We start from the raw sequence: 21,626 nt of genomic DNA, 5'->3' as shown, positions 1-21,626 counted from the left end.
TCTATCTGTCTATCATCTATCTATCCACCCCATTGGTCCTGTTTCTTTGGAGAAACCAGACTAACATAAAAAATATTGGCTCAAATTTCCTAGAATGTGATTCTGACTATGACACATTAAAAAAAAATGTTTTTTAAAAGAACAGTTCTTCAAATAGATCCTCAAAATAATACCAATTATTAATACTGTTATTAATAAGCAGCTATATTAAAAATCTGGGGAAATCATGTCAAATGCAGGAAGATGATATAGGTACGATAGTTATAGAACAAAACTTCCCCATATAACATTTATATAAATAGTAATTTATTAATAGTTTCTTGTTAACAATTGAACTATTTTTTAAACTTTTCTGTCACTTTGTAAACATAAATGATTTGTCATCTGCTTTGTGAAAAGGATATTGACTTTTATTCAGTTTCCTGGATAATTGGGTCTCAGGTAATTCAGATTAGCTTTTCATTTTTAAATCAAATCTTATTTGATTATACTTGTCCCTATTTTTGAGGGATCATTTGTGTTATTATTCAGACTCCTTGATGTTCACAATATCTTGTGAGTAAAAGCAATCTGCATCCTGCATTATAAATATTCTGGTTACCCTTAAGTTCACCTCATTAACAAAGTATTTAAGAGAGACCAGAGCTGTCAGTTAATGTTGAAATGAGTAGTTAAGAAAAAAAAAAAGTAAAGAAAGAAAAATATAATCTTTGCCAGCAGCCAGTACACCAAGCATTAACTCATATTATTTTCTTTTGTGGTAAATCAAAATAATGTACAGATTTGCATTTTTATATATCAACACTTGTGCCAAAAACATGGACAGGATACAATGTGATATTTTAAAGCCTGCAACAAGGGTAAAAGAGTAAAAATGTGTTTACATGCTCTAGAAGTTGAATCTATTTAAAAATAAGAAAAAAGGAAAGGTATCTACACATCTGTTTGTTTTATCATATCTTTTATGCTCATAAGCCCAAAGCCCAATCAATAACGAAACAAAGCAAAAAATCAAAAATAAGTGAATAAAATTCCACAAGTATAATACTTTAAAAAATAATTTTGAAACAAAAGGTGGCACAATTGTCTAAACTATTAAGCAAAATTCCTAAGAGACTATCAGTTATTCCTTCAAATATTCCTCAGCCTGCTGTAATAGAACAGAATTATCCATGGACTCCTTGACCTTCTAAAGTTACGGTGGGAGTTCATCAATACTACTTCAGCTTTCTGATTGTAGAAGCATTCTCATGGTCTAGATAAACCTGGTATGTGATCATATACTTTATGTGATCTGAGTAATACATAAAAAATTGACATCAAACTTCTAATGGTAAGACTACTATGTTACGGTAAGACTAGTGAGCAAAAGTATGATGAGAAATAAGATGATTGCATGATCTCAAAATATCTTCCCACAAGGTACTTATTAACCGCAAAGCAAAAAAGAACTTTACAGTAGAGAAACCTGGCAAACAACACCTTACTCAAGTGATCAAAATTAAACATAGATGGAACACAGAACAAAGGAGAGCCATGTGCCTCCTGGTGTGATGCGGTAAGAAAGACATGACACGACTTCTCTCATATTTCTGCCCCCAAAGAACATAGGTCGAATATAATCCTGAGCAAATATCGGACAAACCCACACTGGGGGACACTGTATAAAATAACTGGCCTGTATTCTTCAAAATCACAAGACCTTTAAAAACAAATACAAAAACCGACTTCCAAAGTAAACTTGATTAAAAAGATATGACAGTTATATGAATAAAAGAGAGAGAGAGAGAGAGGGAGGGAAGGAGGAAAGGAGGGAGAGTGAGAAAAAAAGAGAAAGCAAATGTGATAGATGGTTACATTGGAGAATATGGGTGAAGGGTATTTGGGATAATTTTGCATTCTTTTGAATCTTTTTTGTAAGTTTGAGTTTATTTCAGAATAAAAAGCAAAAAAAGCCTATAAAAATATCTGCATTTATGTTCATTACAATTCTTCTGGGCACAAATAATTGCTTCTTGCTTTTTTTGTTTTTTCCATGTTCCCAAAAACCATATTGCCAGTGATTCTCATTTGGCTTCTAAGCTAAAAGGATTTTTGGCTTCATTTAGCCCCCTACTGCTGCCAAATTTCTATTCTTAGAAGATAAAGAGACATAGGCCTACATAGACAAAGTCACTCACTCAAATATATAAAATATTAAATTAAAAAATCAAAATTTGATATAGATTATTCATTTTTCATCCTTTCTTTAATACATTCTGATCTGTATAAAGGAAATGCTAGAACCATCTATCTCTGTACATTTGGCCCTTGAACAATATGGTGGTTTGGACCTCTGAGACGTCACACAGTTGAAAATCCATCACTTCTGACTACCCCAAAACTTAACTACTAATAGTCTACTGTTGATCAGAGCCTTAATGATAACAGTCAATCAACACGTATTTTCTATGTGATATGGATTATATACTTACAATAAAGTTAGAAAAAAGAATGCTATCAAAATCGTAAAGAAGAGAAAATACATTTACAGAATTCTACTGTATTGTGTGTGTGTATATATATATATATATATTTCTCTGTGTAAGTGGCTCCACATAGTTCAAACACATGTTCCTCAAGAGTCAACTTTATTTATATTTTCCTACTATCTAGTACAAGATCATGCATAGAATAGAAGTTCACAAAATGATGCTCTCTAACAGTTCTTCCTAACAGTCCCACTACCTGAATTCTGTCTTCATTCTTTTAGGCAATCATCAAATGTCTGTGACTCCACAGCAGACTCTTCTCTAGAGCAGACACCACAGTGGAGAAACAAACATCACTATGTCTCCATCTTCCCCCTAACCTCCCTCTTGAAGAAATTCACACTCAACTTGGGGAAGACAGTCCTACAAACCAAGAGTTAAAATATGAGACAAATAATGTGCTAGAACCAAAGGATAGAGAAATACCTGAGACAACAATAGTATTTTGCTGATTCAGACAATTAACACATTGTTTGGTGAGCATACTAATGCATAGCTATGCTTTGTATGAAGTTGATAATATATTGGGCCTATTATGATAGAGGGTCACACAATCTGTTTCAATCCTCCACTTCTTGAGGAGTGGAGACCAGATTTGGCAGAGTTTTGTTAGGACGGCATTTTAGTACACTCCTATTTAGGTTGAGCTTGCCCTCTTCAGTTTCCATAGTCTTCACTATTCCCGATCGTCCATACTGGATTCTTCATTCATGTGCAGCTTGGCACCTGATGGCCTTTAAATCTGTGAGCCCTAACTTAAGAGGAGACATAAAGCAAGTGCATACACAACAATAAAAGTAAACAAACAAACAAGGGTAAGAGATAAAAGTTTTAAAAATATTTGCAAAATCTCTTTGGGGTAAGAGGAGGGATTACTTTTAGCTTGAAATCAAAGAAGTGAACATAGTACTTCCTAAGGGAGGTAGAAGTTTTCTAAGCCCTGGAAGACAGTGATGAAGGTGGGTGAGGATGTTTCTGAGAAAACATGATAAGGAAAGCCAGAGGCAATCGCTGAAAGATTTTTAATTCCCCCTTTTTAGATTCTTTATGAGGCCACTCAAGTATCTACACGATTTCTATAGGAAGGCTGCAGATATTAAAATAAGACTCCTTATATTTTTCCAAATTTGATGTAAAAATAAATAAAGCCATAGACTTTTTTTTTTTTTTTTTTTAGGATTCTAAACTAATGGAATGAGAAGATAAAGAAAGAGAGGAAAAAAGGAAGGAAGAAAAAAAGGAGGGAGAGAGAGAGGGAGGGACAGAGGAAGGATCGGAGGAAGAGAGGGAAGTGGGAGGAGGGAGGGGGGAAGGGAGGAGAAAAACACAGATGGTGTCCCTTCCTACTGCAGGCAGAGGTAATTCCATCTAAACTTCTTGGAAAAACAGAAGCCCTAGGGTCTCCACAGGCAGAGATTCTGTGCTTATCTCTGCACCAACACTACAGAGTTGAACAGGTCTCTGTGGTGCTGTTCAGAGTAGATAAGGACAAGTCAAGGACAAAGAGAAAACTGAAATAAAGCATCTACGTTTTGTTTTATTATATTCCTTTTCAATTTATTCTAATGTATTTATTATTTTTATCTTTATTCTGGTATAGAAAAAAATTAGTAAATTTTATTATCTGTTCTGCATTGGAAATGTTGCAGAGACTCAACCTAGATTATGTCTTAAAAATTAGCTATGACTGTTTTTTCCTCCTCTATAGGTAGACTTCTGTTTACCAAAAATCCTGTATTATTATCATTATTTATTCACTCCTACCATCAAAGAATGCCACAGAACTAGTAATTCAAATCTCTTATATTTGGAATTTTTGAAAACGGTTTATTACTCATTTTATCCCAGTGAGGTTTAGAAATCTCAGGTTGTGAAGACCGTACCTCTCAGTGTCAGTGCCAACTTTGTTCAAGATTTTGCAAAACTTCCATTAATTCTGTAGACTCTAATTTTATTTTTATTTTATTTTTTTTAGACTCTAATTTTAGTTAGAGAATTTCACACATGCTGTTTGTTAATAAACTGAATAGCTAGATCTCCGGGGATCATGTATAAAAAATATCTAAGAGAAAAACTTTCCAGTTTTTCTGTTCTGGACATATGTACATTAAATTAATGAGTTAATTCTTAATTAAATTAAAATTCTTATAGCATTAGACAGTTTTTGATGGTGCATTTTACGTAGTAAAATGGTAAATGTCAGCTAATTGATCACAGGGGAGGAATACAGTCTGATAAACTTCACTATATGAACTACAATTAACTACATTGCTATTGGTTTGCAAATTGTATTCATACACAGAGGGCAAAGAGGGATTGAAGAAAGAGGCAGGCTACCCCAGATTGGTGGCATGTTTAATAAGCAAGGGAATTTACGTGTGAGGCTTGTCTTGGGAGGAAGGATGTTTGTCTACTTGCAAGATGAGTAGCTTTCTGCAGCTGCCCGCCAGAATCTTAAAAGTTTATATAAAGTCTTTATCTGGGTTCAATTATATATACTGTTCAGTTGGTCTCAACAACACATTGCTCTCACTAAGCTATGTTTCTGAAAATGGGTCCAACTGTGAGAACAGTCGGCAGAGTGTACATTCTAAAGAAAGAGAAAGGGGTGATGAGCTTGTGATTGCTCAGGTCCAGTTCATGGTCAACTGGCGGTCACATCCCTCAATGACCTCCTTCACTTACAACAATGAATTACTCATCACTCTCAGTCCCAACCACTGGACACCCATTTCCTCACCCCCACCATAACAACATAGACAAGGTTCAAATACACACACACATGCACGCACACACACACACACACACACACACACATCACAAATATTAACATGTGTCATTGGAAGCACTGCCACCCGTGCTAATGAAAAATGCTAACAGATTTGCAGTTAAGTAATAGTTATTTACACAAGAACCAGGGTTCTCCAGATTTCTCAGCTAATTTCTGTTTTTTTTTTAAAGATTTTATTTATTCATTTGCTACACAGAGATACAGAGAGCATGAGCAGTGGGAGAGGCAGAGGGAGAGGGAGAAGCAGACTCCCAGCTGAGCCAGGATCCTGATGTGGGGCTCGATCCCAGGACCCTGAGATCATGACCTGAGCCGAAGGCAGACGCTTAACCATCTGAGCCACCCAGGCGCCCCTCTCAGCTAATTTCTAAAGTAAAACATAATGATCACCTTAGTAACAGAAATCTTAGAGTCTTTTACTTTAGTAAAAATGACTATGAAAAGATGAAATAAATGATGTCAGGAGACAGAAATGTCTGTGAAATGTTATCTCCAGCCAGATATGTGTCACTGGGGGAAATTGAAGTAAGACAAAGCTTTACATTCTCATTGTTCTTACAAGTTCTTTATTCTGAATCAGACTAACTGCTACAGAGACATTAGAAGAAGTCATAATCACGGGTATTATCTCTCTTACAAGCATGGGAAAAATACCATTTTGTAGCACTTTTAGCTTGGCATGGGTTCCTTTTGATGGGGTCTTGGATAAGATCTAAATGGCTACGGATAATGCCTTATAAACACTGTTTCAACCAAAGCTCAACGTCTTGTGAATATAGTCTATTCATGTTTTGAAGGGAGAGCCAAACATTCAGTCAACAGAGGAAAAACACCCTCACTTTCTCCTTTATTCTAATACAAAGAGACAAACACCTACCTTTATCTATGGTCCCACTGCAGAGCACCTACATGCTTGGACAGATTCTTTAACTGAAAAACTTCACCTCACCCCATTCAAAGCCTTACTTTGACCATTAAGAAAACACAGAAATTGGGCGCCTGGGTGGCTCAGTTGGTTAAGCGACTGCCTTCGGCTCAGGTCATGATCCCGGAGTCCTGGGATCGAGTCCCACATCAGGCTCCCTGCTCGGCAGGGAGTCTGCTCCTCCCTCTGACCCTCTTCCCTCTCGTGCTATCTCTCATTCTCTCTCTCTCAAATAAATAAATAAAATCTTTAAAAAAAAAAAAGAAAACACAGAAATTATAACTAAAACTACAAAAAAATTGCTAAGTATTCCATTCCTGCTTGAATTCTCCATTTTAATTTTGTTTTCAATACCGGGCTGTTTCTTCAAACCCATGTCATGTAGCTAGGACATGTAACTGTTAAACTGATCTACATCATTTGCAACATATGCAGCTCCCGAATAATAAAACTATTATACAATTAAGAAGTAGGCAATTAGAGATGGCTACTAAATACTCAAGACACCTAACAAAGATGCTTCAGAGAGACCATTGACTCATTTTATGGATGTATTATAGATGCTTTTTGTCTAATACTTCCAGGAGAACAAGTGAAATTGTGATTTTTCAGTAACTGTCCAAATATTTCAAATTATAAGACATCTCACTTAAATATGCTTTTGTGACTGGGTCATGAAAATATTACAAAACTAGATTACTTGTTCGTGGTTATATCATAAACCAAATCAGAGAAAATTAATTTATCTGTAGCATCTTCTATTTTTTTCTCCCTTTCTTCCTCCCTCCCACCTTTCTTTCTCCTCTCTTTCCTTCCTTCACTCTACCCATGTTCAGTGTAACTCAAAGTCTAGAAAGTTAAATACACAAGAATCCAGTGAATTGAACTTGAAAGGCTTTGGTCATAACTTTTACTCTTTTGTGTATGTGTGTGTCTTTTTAAGTTAAAGTGAGTAAAACACGCTTATTATAAAGTGTTCAAACAATAAGAAGTAACATTCCTCTTTTAAAGCACTATTAAACTCTGGATGTATGTCTTTTTCTGATTTTTTAAAATGATTTTATCAAATCAAACACTATTTATTGAACATCTGGATTGCACTGGTAATAATCACTTGACCATGATAAATACAAGAAAAAAAATAATGAGTTTGTCTCTTCCCTCAGAGAGACAACCATATAGCACATGGAAATACATCTATTTGTATTAATAATTAGTCTGTTATGTAAGAAAGTATATTGGAGAGTGGTTAATTAAATGGGGTTACATGTCAGAAACATTTGGTACAGAAAATAAGCATGAATTCTAAAAAAAACAGGGACTTGATTTTTTTCCCCTGTGGCCCCCGTTCCCAATTCCTCTCCAAAAATTGGTTCTCTGTCTGGCCAAGGAAATGCTGGAAATGCTGGACAGATAGGCCTGGGAGACTGTGAATAGAACATGGGACTCATTAGTGTTCAGACCAAAGAATTAATGCAGGACCGTTCCCCTCTGCACAGGAAGAGAGTCTGAGGACTTTTGACAGTGAACCTTGAAGCAAATATAAGAGGATGGATCCCAGAAAGAGCTTGACTTCTTGGGATTAATAAACTCCTATAGAAAAGGAATGGCCATCCCATGATGGAGGAACCACCGACATCCCTCCCTTTGGGAACTTGTGGGGAAACATATCGGGTAGAACGATGTTGGTAGCACTACTGTTTGGAAATGAGACACAGACAAGCCCTTCCTAGTGCCTCAGCAGAACTTGAGAACTCAAGTCAAGGCTGTCTAATGCTGGCCCAGGGTCAACTCTATACTCTTGAGTGGTAGCTGGCATGGCCGAGCCTCAAGGAGAGAGCAAAAAAGAGCATTTATATGTTGCTACGGGGATCTGGCAGCCAAAGAGATGACAATTCAGCATACGTTAAGAAGAATCTATTTGCTGTGGGGAAAATAAACAAATTATTGAAGGAGACAAATGACAACAACAATAGCAACAAAAAAAGAACATAAAAACATGAAAATGAAGTGGTTCTATTACAGCTCCAAAAAGTCTTTTTGATGCTAAACACACAGTATTTTTTAAAATTTTATTTGAGAGAGACAGAGAGAGCGCACCAGCAGGGAGAGACACAGAGAGAGAGGGAGAAACAGACTCTCCTGCCAAGCAGGGAGCCCGATGAGGGGCTCGATCCCAGGACCCTGGGATCTTGACCTGAGCAGAAGGCAGATGCTTAACCAACTGAGCCACCCAGGCACCCCAACACACAGTATTTTTGAACTATGAAATTGGGGTGCCTGGGTGGCACAGTTGGTTAAGCGTTGGACTCTTCGATTTGGCTCAGGTCGTGATCTCAGGGTCCTGAGATTGAGTCCCGCCTCGGGCTCTGCTCCCCACCTTGGGTTCTGAGTTCAGCGTGGACTCTGTTAGAGATTCTCTCTTCCTCTCCCTCTGACTCTCCTACTCATGTTCTCTCTCTCTCTCAAATAAATGAATAAATCTTAAAAGAAATAAAAAATAAACTATGGAATTAAGCAGATTAACTGAATGGAAGGGGCTCACTTTGGAAATCTATTAGTGGCTTGGAATATCAAATACAAAAAAAAAAAAGCTTAAAACACACCAAGATTCAAAAAGAGATAGAAATCATGAAGTAAAAGGCAAAAGACTAAGAAGCGAGATATAGGGGACCTCCAATGAATTAGAACTGAACCAGAAATAGAAGAAAAAAAATGGATAAACTGAAGAGAGGTTATTCCCAAACAACTGAAAACAAAATCTAACTAAAAATGGAACACATAGAGTAGAAGCCTTTTTCATTTCAAAAAAAAAAAAAAGCTTTAGGCAGATCCTTGTAAAATTTCTAGATTTCAATAATTAAAAACAAAACAAAATAAAACAATAACAATTTAAAAGTCTTCCAGAGAAAGCCTGAGAAAAGAAGAACTACTACCCAAGCATTTCATTTCAACCCAAGATATTATTTACTTGTCAGGGTAAAAAAAAAAATACAGTATTTGCAAAAATTCATGCAAAGTATGACCCATATATCTGAACTGAAGAAAATATTTAAGAATGAATTCTACAAAATAGCATGAGGGGCAAAGAGCTCCATATAGGGAAGGATGGAGAATAGAGAAGCTATGAAGGAACAACTCTTGTGGGATCAGAACATAAATACATGTTAATCTATATACAATTTCCATTTTTAAAAAATTCCCAAATATTGATAATTTCACATGGTTCAAATCCTTTCAACACATATGGGCTGAAGAATGAATGGGAAGGGGAGATGGGGAGAGTAAAAAATATTTTAAAGATTTTATTTTAATGAGTTGGGAGAAAACAGTAGGAGGAAAAATAGAGCATTTTTACTGAAAGGGATAGAAGACATCTTGTTTTCATATAATGGTAAGGAAATGTGTGTTTGCTTTGAATTATCAGAAAAGGAAGTTAATGGATAAAAGAACACAGAGTAAACAGTAACTTGGAAACATGAGCAAAATTAAACGAAAGAAAAAGGAAAATGAACAAACAAAAACCTAAACGGTAAACCTCAAGTAAGATGGGAAGAATAAAGCATTTTTTTTTTACATCCAATGAAAATGTTTTCTTTCCTCCATTAAAGGATTGTTTGGTTGTGTTAACAAACAAAACACAATCTGTGTGCTTCATGAGAAATAAATTTAAAACTGTGCAAAACTGAAACACTGGACTGCTATTCCTTGGCCTCATCTCATCTCTGATGCTCATTTCTGTCAGACCGTATCCATGACTGGCCACCCAGCAAGAGCATCATCCCTCACCCAGTCCTGAGTCCAATCCCATGTCACTCTCTGGCTGAGGATGATGGCTGGTTGCCAGAAATCCAGATGGGAAAGACTCAGGATGGGGATGAGTTTATGTCTTGTGAAAATTAAAATATCCTAAAGATGAATTAAGTGAAGCTTTAACTTTTAGGTCTCCTGAAACTGTCTCCATCAAAATGGCCACTACAAATCGTCTCTTCAAAATGTCATGTATACTGTAACTTCAGTTGTTCTTTATAGTCAATGACTGAATGAAGTCAATTTATGAACAGAGATACTATTTTGTTTTGCAGGGTTTTACTAATCAATGAGAGCATATGGACAATTACATTTGATAGCTCAAGGAATTACAGAGACAAAAATAACCTAGTTTTTAAAACATGGCACATAACGACCTTCACAGTGCATGGATGAAGGTTATGGAGTTCACATGAGAAGGGGAAGAACTAGAGATGATAGAAATATAGGGAGGGGAAAGCCTAGATCTCATTCTTAGAGTTCATGTAGACAATCTCTCCAGCTCTAAAATGTTTTGGTAAGCTACTGAGTAACGGCATAAAGGGCTACTTTTGACTATGTTCATCTATTTTTTATGCTCCTTCACCCTAGGATTCAGTGTCCTTATGTTATAAAAATTCCAATATATAATATATTGTATTAGCTTTTTAGGGCTGCCATAACAATGGCCACAAGATGGGTGTTTAAAACAACACAAGTGTATGGTTTCACATTTCTGGAGTTTAGAAATCTAACCTAAATCAAGGTGTCAGCAGGGGTCTGCTCTCACTGAAAGCTTCAGGAGAGACTGTTCCATGCCTTTCTGTTAGCTTCAGTTGTTGCCAATAACACTGCCTCTTGTCACATGACATTTTCCCTGTATGCCTGTGTGTCTCTTCTCTTCTTAACATGACACCAGTCATATTGGATTAAGGGTCTGCCTTATCTCTATGATTTCATCTTACTTAACTAATTCAACTACAATTAACGTATTTCCAAATAAGGTCAGATTCTGAGATTCTAGGAATGATATAATTCAGCAGTATATGCGTGTGTGTGTGTGTGTGTGTGTGTGTGTGTGTGTGTATGACACTGTCCAACCCAGCACAAGAAGTAACTTAGCTAAATGGTCTTAGTTAACCCCAGGCATTTGCTTTTAAATACTAACCTCTAACCATAGAATAAAATGCTTTTTTCTACCTGTTAACCTGATTTGGACTATCAACATTTAGAGAGGTAACAAAAGGAGAGAAGGACTGTCTCAGGTCCTTAAAATCACAGCATTTATGCTCGAACCCTCTCTCCCTAATTGTTCATTGTTAAGAAGTGTACGGACATGGCCTGAGGCCACCCTCTTAATTAAATCACATAGAGAGCAACCACATCAGAGAATTCACAATGGCCAACAGAATAATTGCTTGACCCCATGGTTGGACAGTCTGTAAGCAGACTTGCAAATTGGCAAGCAGAGCTTAAGTGTCAAAAATGGATAGCGGTCTCACAATGAATTACATCAGATCACAGAGTGGTGTGCCTTTATCAATTGTGACTTACAACGTGGCAAGAGCAGAGAGAAATGGATATAAATATGACCCTGATATTTTTGCACCCAAGTGTCAGTTCAGAAACAAAGACTCTGCTTTCAGGGCATGATCACAATGGACCTGCTGTTCAAAGATGGGGACAGAGATCTTTAAACCCACAGAGGATGAGTGATAGACTAAGGTTTATACCTAGCTACTTAATAACAAAATCCAAAATGTAACAAAAGAGTTTTGGTCTCCACTGCCCAGCTGTCAGTTTCCAGTCAGCACTCCACCAACACCAGGAAAAACAAAACAAAGTAAAACAAAACAAAACAAAACAAAACAAAACAAAAAAAACCAAACTACATAAAGCTCACCATTGATAAAATGGTTCTTGCATTTTAAACCTAAATTAAGAAAAATGTAAAAGAAAAAAAATTAAGAGCGAAGAAAGCGTGGGAGTATTGAACAGGAATTTGGGACAGACCGAGTTAGTTTTGGCAGAAAGATTATTTCAGGGCTCCCGTGACAGTGACTAGTAACACATGCTTTGAGCTCCTTGTTCAACAAATGCTTATTTGGTTGGTACATTTGCCGTTGGAACTACAAAAATGCTCCAGTTGGCTGGATGTTTAACAAGCTTCTCTTTGGGAATTCAGCGTCTGTCAGGTGAATCAGAACAAGGGTTCCACTTATGGGAAGCAAGAGAAAAATTATATCTAATGAGCTGCTAATTCCAAGTATTTATTGAGTTTTCCAAGGCATGTTCAAATCAGACCTAAGTTAAAAGGCTAATATGTGTTTTTGATGATCTTTGAAAACTATTCACAGAGAAAAACTAGACTGAACTTTTTATTAGTGAAAACACTTCTTGAAACCCTATGAGATGATGAATCTCTTACCAAGTGCCTTATCTAGGCTGTTATTTAAATCCTCACAATTGTCCTGGCCTGAGTGCTTTCTTTCCATTTTATAGGTGAGGAAACACGCTGTGTGAAATCCAGGGACTTGCCCGTGGTCATGTCACGAGCATGTTGCAGAACTGGAATTAGAAACTACCGGACTTCAGAGATTTTGCACGTACTCTGTTCTAATGTCTCCCCAGAAAATGATGCGCCTAGAAAAAAAGACTTGGTGAAGGTATGCAGTCCTATCCCTCCCACTCTACACCGCAGGGCATTTCAGAACCAGGTGCTGAAGCGATTGTACACAAGTCACATGACAAAGTCAGGATGCATATTGGTCTTCTGGCTTCCTCAGAGGAACCATATTTCTTTTTTGTAATACCTTTTTAATATGGGAGATACCTTGAGACTTAAATGTTTTCACGTAGACCCAGAATTGAACCACTATACAGATAGCTGGTTCCTGGAAGATGGAGTTGATAACAACACGCAGACATTTTATGTCAGAGTAATGTGGATCAACCGTCTTTTCTCGTAACTGACTTGGTTACATAGTATGGAAGGGAGCATGTGGTGCTTGCTTTTTACAACATTCTCTCTCACTGGCTTTCAAAACAATATTTGTCAGAACAAAAAGTTGATCCAATTGCACTCCTTGGTTCATCGGCCTTGGTCATCTCCAATCTCTACAAAGAAATTCATATTTTTTCATGTTTTTCCCCTTACCATCTCCATTCACCTCTATTGTTCCTGTCCCCCGAATAAGTATACACTCTGACTTGTTTTCCATATGTTCTTAATATTGCAGCACAATAGGACATGCTTTTTGTATATGTTTTTAATACAGTTGACCCTTGAACAACATGAGTTTGAACCACATGGGGCCACCTACACACAGATTTTTTTTATATAAATACTGAAAATATAATTTCTCTTCCTTATGATTTTCTTAATAATGTCTTTTCTCTAGTTTACATCATTGTAATAGTTACATAACATACAAAGTATGTGTTAATCAATTATGTTATCAGTAAAGTTTCTGGTTAATAGAAGGCTATTTGTAGGTTAAGTTTTTGGGGTGTCAAAGTTATATGTGGATTTTCGACTGTGAGGGCGTGGCATCTTAACCCCTACCTCCAAGTTGTTCAAGGGTCAACTGTATACATAAATAAAATTGTGGCACAAAACTTATTTTTTCTCACTTGACATTTAATGATAAAGGATTTCAAACAGTAATTACAGCAAAGTTGTAAGAATTTTACATCGATCATCCTTATACCTGTTTTTCAGATTCAACTATTAATATTTTCTTTTTTTTTAAAGATTTTATTTATTTGACAGAGAGAGACACAAAGAGAGAGAGGGAACACAAGCAGGGGGAGTGGGAGAGGGAGAGGCAGGCTTCCCGCCGAGCAGGGAGCCCGATGTGGGGCTCGATCCCAGGACCCCGGGATCATGACCTGAGCCGAAGGCAGATGCTTAATGACTGAGCCACCCAGGCGCCCCAACCATTAATATTTTTGTCCATCTATTTATCCCTCTATCTATCCATTAAACTCTCATCTGTTGAGATCATTTCAAAGTCCATTGCAGATACATTACATTTCTGCCTAAATGTATCAGTATGTATAGTGTTACCTAGTGCTGAAGAGAGCAGAGGGGAACGTTTCCTTACAGGGAGATAAGGAGCCCTCATACTCTGTGCTGTGCATATCACCTTGTTCAGGAATACCTTCTCTTGTTCTAGGCTCCCCTTTCTTTGTTCTGCTTAAGTGTGTGTGCATCATATGACACCTGTCCAAATCACTGCTCTATCTCTTCCTGGAAGGGAGGGAACATGATCCTTCTCCTGCAGTGTAAGAAGAGTATGTGCAGAGCATCTCCCTGCTGTGGCTGTGGGATGAGACCCACGGGATGTGGAGGACCTATACTCACCCCTGATGCAGACCATGCTCTGTCTTGCTCTATGTGAGTAAAACATTGTTCCATCAGGTGCCTGTGTGAGTCTTATCTTTCTTGGCATCCCCAACACCTGTGAACCATGCAGGGGGTTGCCATCTTGGAATTGCTGCTCCTGGGGGGAGGTAACAAGTGTCATTTGCTTGACATTTCCCTTACCCCTTGCTTTTCTCAGCAACTTGAAGACTCATACACTTCCCTTTAACTTCTGCAGTATCTTTAGAATTAGGCCAGAGAGGGTCATACTAACCCATGATTAATTTCCATCTTGTTAAGAGTTCAATATTGAAATAAAAGGTGTTTTGTTTATTTTTATAGTCATAATTACAATTACATAACTTTTTGTTCATTTTATCACTAGTTTTGGAAATTTTATCTAAAATTACAAATATTCCTCTTCAAAGTAGAATAATATCCAATTGGATAAATGTACTATGGCTAATTTAACCATATCCATAGTTTTGGAATATAAGCTTTCATCATTTGGAAATGATGTTGCAATGAACAGTTGTTTTTTTTTTTTTTTAATCTACATGTACTAGTTTTCTTTTTTTTTAAGATTTTATTTATTTATTTGACAGAGAAAGACACAGCGAGAGAGGGAACACAAGCAGGGGGAGTGGGAGAGGGAGAAGCAGGCTTCCTGCAGAGCAGGGAGCTTGATGCGGGGCTCGATCCCAAGACTCTGGGACCATGACCTGAGCTGAAGGCAGACGCTTAACGACTGAGCCACCCAGGCGCCCCTACATGTACTAGTTTTCTGTGTGATAAAGTACCATAAACTTGTTGGCTTAAAGCAACAGAAATTTATTCTCTCACAGTCCTGGGGGTCAGAGGTCCGAAATCGGTAACACCGGATCAGATTCAAAGTCCTGGCTGAGTTGTTCTCCCTCTGAAGTTTCTAAGATAGAATCCATACCTTCCCTCTTCCAACTTGTGTTGTGTAGTCTGCCAGCCAGCATTCCCTAGTAAATGCCACATCACTGCAGTCTTCAAGGTGAACATCTTCAAATCGCTCTCTGTTCCGGGTCCACGTCACCATCCCCTGTGCGCGTGCTCATGCTGGGGTGTGTGTGTGTGTGTGTGTGTGTGTGTGTGTGTGTGTCTCCCTCTGCCTCACCCTTATAAAGATGCCTGTGGTAAAGTGTAAGGCCTGCTGGGTATTCCGGGATAATACTCCGATCTCAAGATTCATAATTTCATCACACCTGCAAAATCTTTACCACATAAGGCAATATTTACAAGTTCCAGGAATTGGGATATGATATCTTTGGATGTCATGATTCAGGCTTTTACACAATATTTATAGTTTTACTTGTAACTTCTTCTCAAGATTAGCAAAACTAGATCAATGGAGATAAAAACTGAAGGCCCCAATATATAGTCATCATATTTTTCAAAGTCAATGCTCTTATTTACACCCACTCCAACAATATATGAGAGCATCTTTTTGAGTGACAAGTTGTCTGCATTTTGAACTACTATTTCAGGTGAGAGATAGGATATGAATTGTATCTTCTTGATTATTAGTACAAAGGAATATTTTTCTGTTTCCTTCATCGTGAATTTTCTGCATTTTAAGTATTATATTTGTGGTTAGCTGTTTTTCCTCAATACGTGATATAGTTTTTAAAATGGATTATTATCAACAGAACATTTTAATTTTACATAGACTGATCTAGGCTTTTATCCTTTTTTGGTGCCTTTAACTTCTAAGCTTAGGAGTACCTCTTTTCTCCAGAAAGCAGGATCATTGAAGATCAATGCTATTGCCTTTGGGTTTTTGTTTGTTTTGTTTTTGTTTTATTTAATTATACTTAAAGAGAGCAATGAAAATGGACCCAATAGAAGATAAAAATCACATATTAGCTTCATTCACAAATTCAGTGAATAAAAATATAAGGAAAAATATTGACGAAGTTTCTGTTAAAACATAAAAACGGTATTTTCTTTCTGAGTCCTCTGACTTTGTAACTGAAGAGGTATTTCTGTCCATATTTTAGGGAAATATTTTGTAATGGTCACTTGGAAACTGATATGATTATGATATAAATCATAATTTCCATCTATAATGTATTAGTCTCAAATTCATTTCTACACATATTTATTGAATCCTTGTTATGTATATGCTTTGGACTGAACTGTGTCCCCCTCAAATTCACATGTTGAAGTCCTAAACCCCAACATAACTATATTTGGAGATAGAGCCTTTAAGGAGTTCATGAAGGTTACATGTAGTCCTAAGGGTGGAGCTCTGATTCAATAGGACTTGTGTCCTCATAAGAAGAGGAAGAGAGGCCTCCCTGAAACCATTGCTGCTGGCACCTTGACCTTGGACTTTCAGCCTCCAGAATGTGAGAAATTAAATTGTGTAAGCAATATTTTGTTGTGGTAGGCTGAGCAGACTAACGTGCTATATATACTATAAATAACAGAATGATATTTGAATAATCTCACTTGATTTTTTTAAGACCTCTCTGTTCTTTTGGGACTGCCACTCAGTGAAACCTAAAACATGGTGTATTGTCCTCTATATATGACTCACGTGCCATTTACTCATGGAGTCTAAGTGTATGTGTGTCTGCTTCTCTTTACTTCTCTTAACCAACTATTTGTAACCAAGTACTTGCCCATTCTATTTATACCGAAAGCTTGTCTGAAATGAAAAGGACACTCCTGACTATGAAGAAGAAAGACTAAAGTTAGTTTATTTTGAGAAGTTAAAAAAAAATATGTGTTCTCAGGACATTTGAAAAAAACATCTTTACAAAAACAAAAGAAACCAAAAACCTACAGCTGCAACATTCTGCTTACCTTAGGCATTTCCTTAATGTCCCTCTCTCTGTGATGAAAGACATTTGACTCAAAAATCAGTTCCTTAAAACCTTTCCCCCACTTCTTCAATAATGTCTATTTTCTCATTTCTCACTGTGGTGTTATTGGATTCATAACAGCAGTTCTGCATAGTATCATTTACCTGTAAGGTAAACCAGCAAATTCAAAGGGTTTCAAATTATGAAATCTGATTTGGTAGCTTTATGCAAAAATGAGAATCAGATGGAAAATAAAAATGTGCCGAGATGCAACAGTAGGTATCATTTCCTTATAAGCAGAAACTTCATTGCTGGAGTAAGAATCATAAATTGTGATCATGTCAATCATAGTCTCAGAGATTACAAGGGAATTGTTTAAAGTTCTGTTTTATAGAGAAGAATATTAAGATTTAGAGAGACACGCTATCTATCATAGAAAGATCACAAGTTATGAATCACAAGTTATGAACTGGCTTTATGGGCCAGTTACACCAGTTATAATGAAAGGATTTTAGACAATGCCCTTAACCTTCTGAGCCTTGGTTTCCTCTGATTACTAAGGTGATTTGTTAGAAAACAGATATGCTGTATCATACTGGGTAATGAAGTTTGTGTGGAAAACAGAAACAACTTTAGGTATTTCCATTAAGAAGGGATTTTAATACAAAGAATTAGAAGCATTTGAAACTGTTGGGTGAGTAGGGACAGAGAAGATCAAGGAAATTGTTGCTGCCTTTCCAGAAATCTTGATGAACAGAAATCACTGTCAACCCCAAACAAGGCTCTCAGCATCAAATAGGTTGATTCACATATTGATGCTTGGAATCTATTAGCAAAAATCTCCTGTTTGCCATCTTCCAAAGCTTTCACCACACTGAAGCCAAGGCAACTCTCCATTCTTCTCATCCTATCAAATCTTTAACAAGAATTTTCCATTTGCAGGGCATAAACTGGAACCCTGCCTCTGAGAGAGTCTAGAGAATGTAGGTTCCAGGCTTCTAGCTCTTGCTACAGAAGTGATAGTAGAGATCAGTTTGGGAATGGGTTTCAGGTTCCAACAGACAATTGATAAAATAGACTAACACCACTTAGAAGAAACTCAGAACATCCAACCTGCCCAATGGTTTTGTCTGCTTTACTTACATAATATAATTCAAATCCATTTCAATTTGATCTCTGTACACTGCAACCACCAGTAATTCAAGACAACATTGCTTCTCACGGAAACTAGTACAATGTTTATCTTGTTTCCTCTTCCCACATTGCTCTCTGTATTACCCATAATAAGTTTGGTTATGCTGTGGTTACAAACAATTCCAAAATTGCAGTGGCTTAACCCAACTAGTATTCATTTCATGCTCCTGTTACATGCTTGTTATGGATTTTCGAGGGACTCTGCTGCATATAGTCATTTAGGGGCCCCAGTTGACTGGGACTCTACCATCTTGGAGAAGCAGTATCTGGAGCACTCAGCCTCTTCCATTGCTGTGGTGCAAAACATGAAGGACTGGAGACCTGTTCAGGGGGTTTTTGCTGACTAAGCCCATCAGTGACACAGCCCCACTTAACTCCAAGAAATATGAAAAATAGAATATTTGGTTGAAACTACTGCTTATGCCACACTTTCTATAATCATCTTTTTATATTTCATTCAGATTAATACTTATAAGACATAAGTCAGATTATATCATATTTATGCTTAAAAATATTCTGATGCACCCTTTGCATATAAAATAGAACCAGTACCTTTTGTTATAGCATACCAGACCCTAAAAGATCTGAGGTGCCGTTTTTTTTTATCTTACTTCTTATCACTTCTGCTCTTGCTCACTATAGTCCAAGATGTTGTGGGTGGTGTTTTTGTTTTTTGTTCTTAATGTTCTTTAAACATGCCAAGGTATTTCCTGACCTAGGGTTTTGCACCTGCCATTCTTTCTGAGTAGAACTGTTTTCAGTGAGATTTTTGCATGACTAATTCATTCTCATTCTTCAGGACTCAGCCTAAATGTCAACTGGCACACTTTACTCTCCAGTATAGCAACTTTATATCACCATTCACAATCTGTAAATTGTTTATACCTATATTACTTCAAAGTATTAGAAGGTGTTCTGAAACATTCTTGAGTAATTTATCTTGAGTATCATTGTTCCTGTCTCAACAAATATTGTTTTACCTAAACATGGACTAGAAAAAAATTTACAATATAATACATAATTAATTCTGATAAGAGTAAAGAGGAAATGCATCAAAAACTATCATTCCAAGTGTTTCAAAATGATGGCGTTATTATTTTAAAACAAATTTAAGAGGGGAAAAGAAAGAGCTGGAAAATTCAAATTAGAAAAAAAGAACAGATGATCCCAGCATGGAGTGTATGAAGTCTAAGGCAACCTAGGGGGCACCTCAAGATATAATGAACAAAGCAGAGCAAGTATTACAAAGTTCATTTGATCCTGAGACTCCATGACTTTGGAAGAGAGTAAATTTTTTAACTAAAATTGAGATATATTAATAACTACACTTCAAGACAATCTTTAAAATATTTTATAAGTGTACATATGGCTAAAGGGAAGAAAACTGCATTAAGAAGACATAATTAAGAACTGGAACTAATTAACATATTGAGAAAAGAAAGTTTAGACTAATTTATTAAAAACTTAATTTCTCAAAATGTTAGACAGGATAAGTTGTAGGAGAGAATACTAATTTAAAAATGTATGTTGATGGTAGATATTAAGATAACAGGTTATATTTTTGATCATTATATTTAGGATCTATTTTTAGGAGAGACTTTGAAATGAAATACATGTACAAATTTTCCCCCCAATTGGATTGGTTTCCCCCAAACTGATTAATAGGTGGGTCAATTAAAATCATACAAAAGTAATAGATGGGATTAAACACATGAATAACTTTTCAGTTCCATGTAAATTTATTTGATTATATGCCAACAAAATATCAATGTAGTTGAATTATTAGTTGCTTACTCATATCCGATTTTGTCTAGTGGTAATTTTAGAAGCAAACTGCCTTCCTTAGAGAGAGTTCTATGTTTTAAGGTTTATGTGATGGAGTTGAAGCTACTTTTCTCAAACTATGAGTTAGAAGGTAAAGTTCTTTTTTGTTTTTAAAGATTTTTTTATTTATTTTTTAACAGAGAGAGAGACAGTGAGAGAGGGAACACAAGCAGGGAGAGTGGGAGAGGGAGAAGCAGGCTTCCTGTCGAGCAGGGACCCTGATGTGGGACTCGATCCCAGGACCCGGGGATCATGACCTGAGCCGAAGGCAGATGCTTAATGACTGAGCCACCCCGGCACCCTAGAATGTAAAGTTCTTAAAGAACCTCAACAGTAACAGAAAAGTTTTCCATGATCAAATGACTTAGACAACTGCTGCATTGAAGAAAATGAAACAGGAGAGTTAATAGAGAAAAAAAAAAGAAGAAAATGAAACATGATGTTTGGCACAACTTTGATTAGTTTTTCTTTGTTTGTTTGTTTTATGTATTACTGGAGATGCTGATCTCAGAGGTAGAGTATGCAGTGCTTTCCAAACTGATTTTTCCATGGAGTATATTCCATGAAATGTAAACACTTATTCCACAGACTATAATCCACGAAATAGACATTTTCCAAAAGCTTAGTGGATAATGAAACTATTTGGTGGAACTCAAATTAGAGTTTATCTGTTCCTTTTCAAGCTGTGAGAAAACTATTGTCAGAAAAGCCCCTGGAAAACTGAAAGTGTCTATAAGAGAAAACTTCCAGGAAATTTAGATAAATAGCTTTGCCTACCAAAGGGAGACAAGATGAGGGTGAGTCAGCTTCAGCTGCTTTAACTTTATGGTATAAGGGCACCCACAGAAGGGCTTGGCAGACAAGTTCAGGCAGGATCTCTAAAACCCTTTGGCTTTGATGTTGCAGCCAGCTCAATCACCGAGCAAACACAGAGCCCACCCAGACTAATCTCACAGTCTCTGGAAAGAACCAACCTCATTTACTCCCATGGATTCTTAAAATATTTGTCCTTTTACAAACCCTTTCCTTTCCTTTAGTCTATCTACACCATATGCAACCTATAAGACCCCACAAAACCCTGCCTCCATTAGATCTACCCAGGTAGCCTTTCTTGACCACTCCAACATTATCATTACATTATTTAAATTAAGTTGCATCCCTTTTTCTCTCTCATCATACCTATCTTTTAACTTCAAATAATAGATGGCAACATGTAAGTACATATTTGTATGTTTATTCATGGAATTTCTCACCCTCCATGGGGATCTAAACTGTATAAGATAAGAACAAGAATGTTTGCATTGTCCACTACTCTACCCAGGCACTGTGCCAGGCACAAAGACAGGACCCACTGATCTTTGATGGATAG

This window comes from Callorhinus ursinus, unplaced genomic scaffold (genome assembly GCF_003265705.2).
Source record: "Callorhinus ursinus isolate GAN/ISIS: 27379988/994484 unplaced genomic scaffold, GSC_fseal_2.0 scaffold8, whole genome shotgun sequence".
Classification (NCBI taxonomy): Eukaryota; Metazoa; Chordata; class Mammalia; order Carnivora; family Otariidae; genus Callorhinus; species Callorhinus ursinus.
This window is presented reverse-complemented; position numbering follows the sequence as displayed.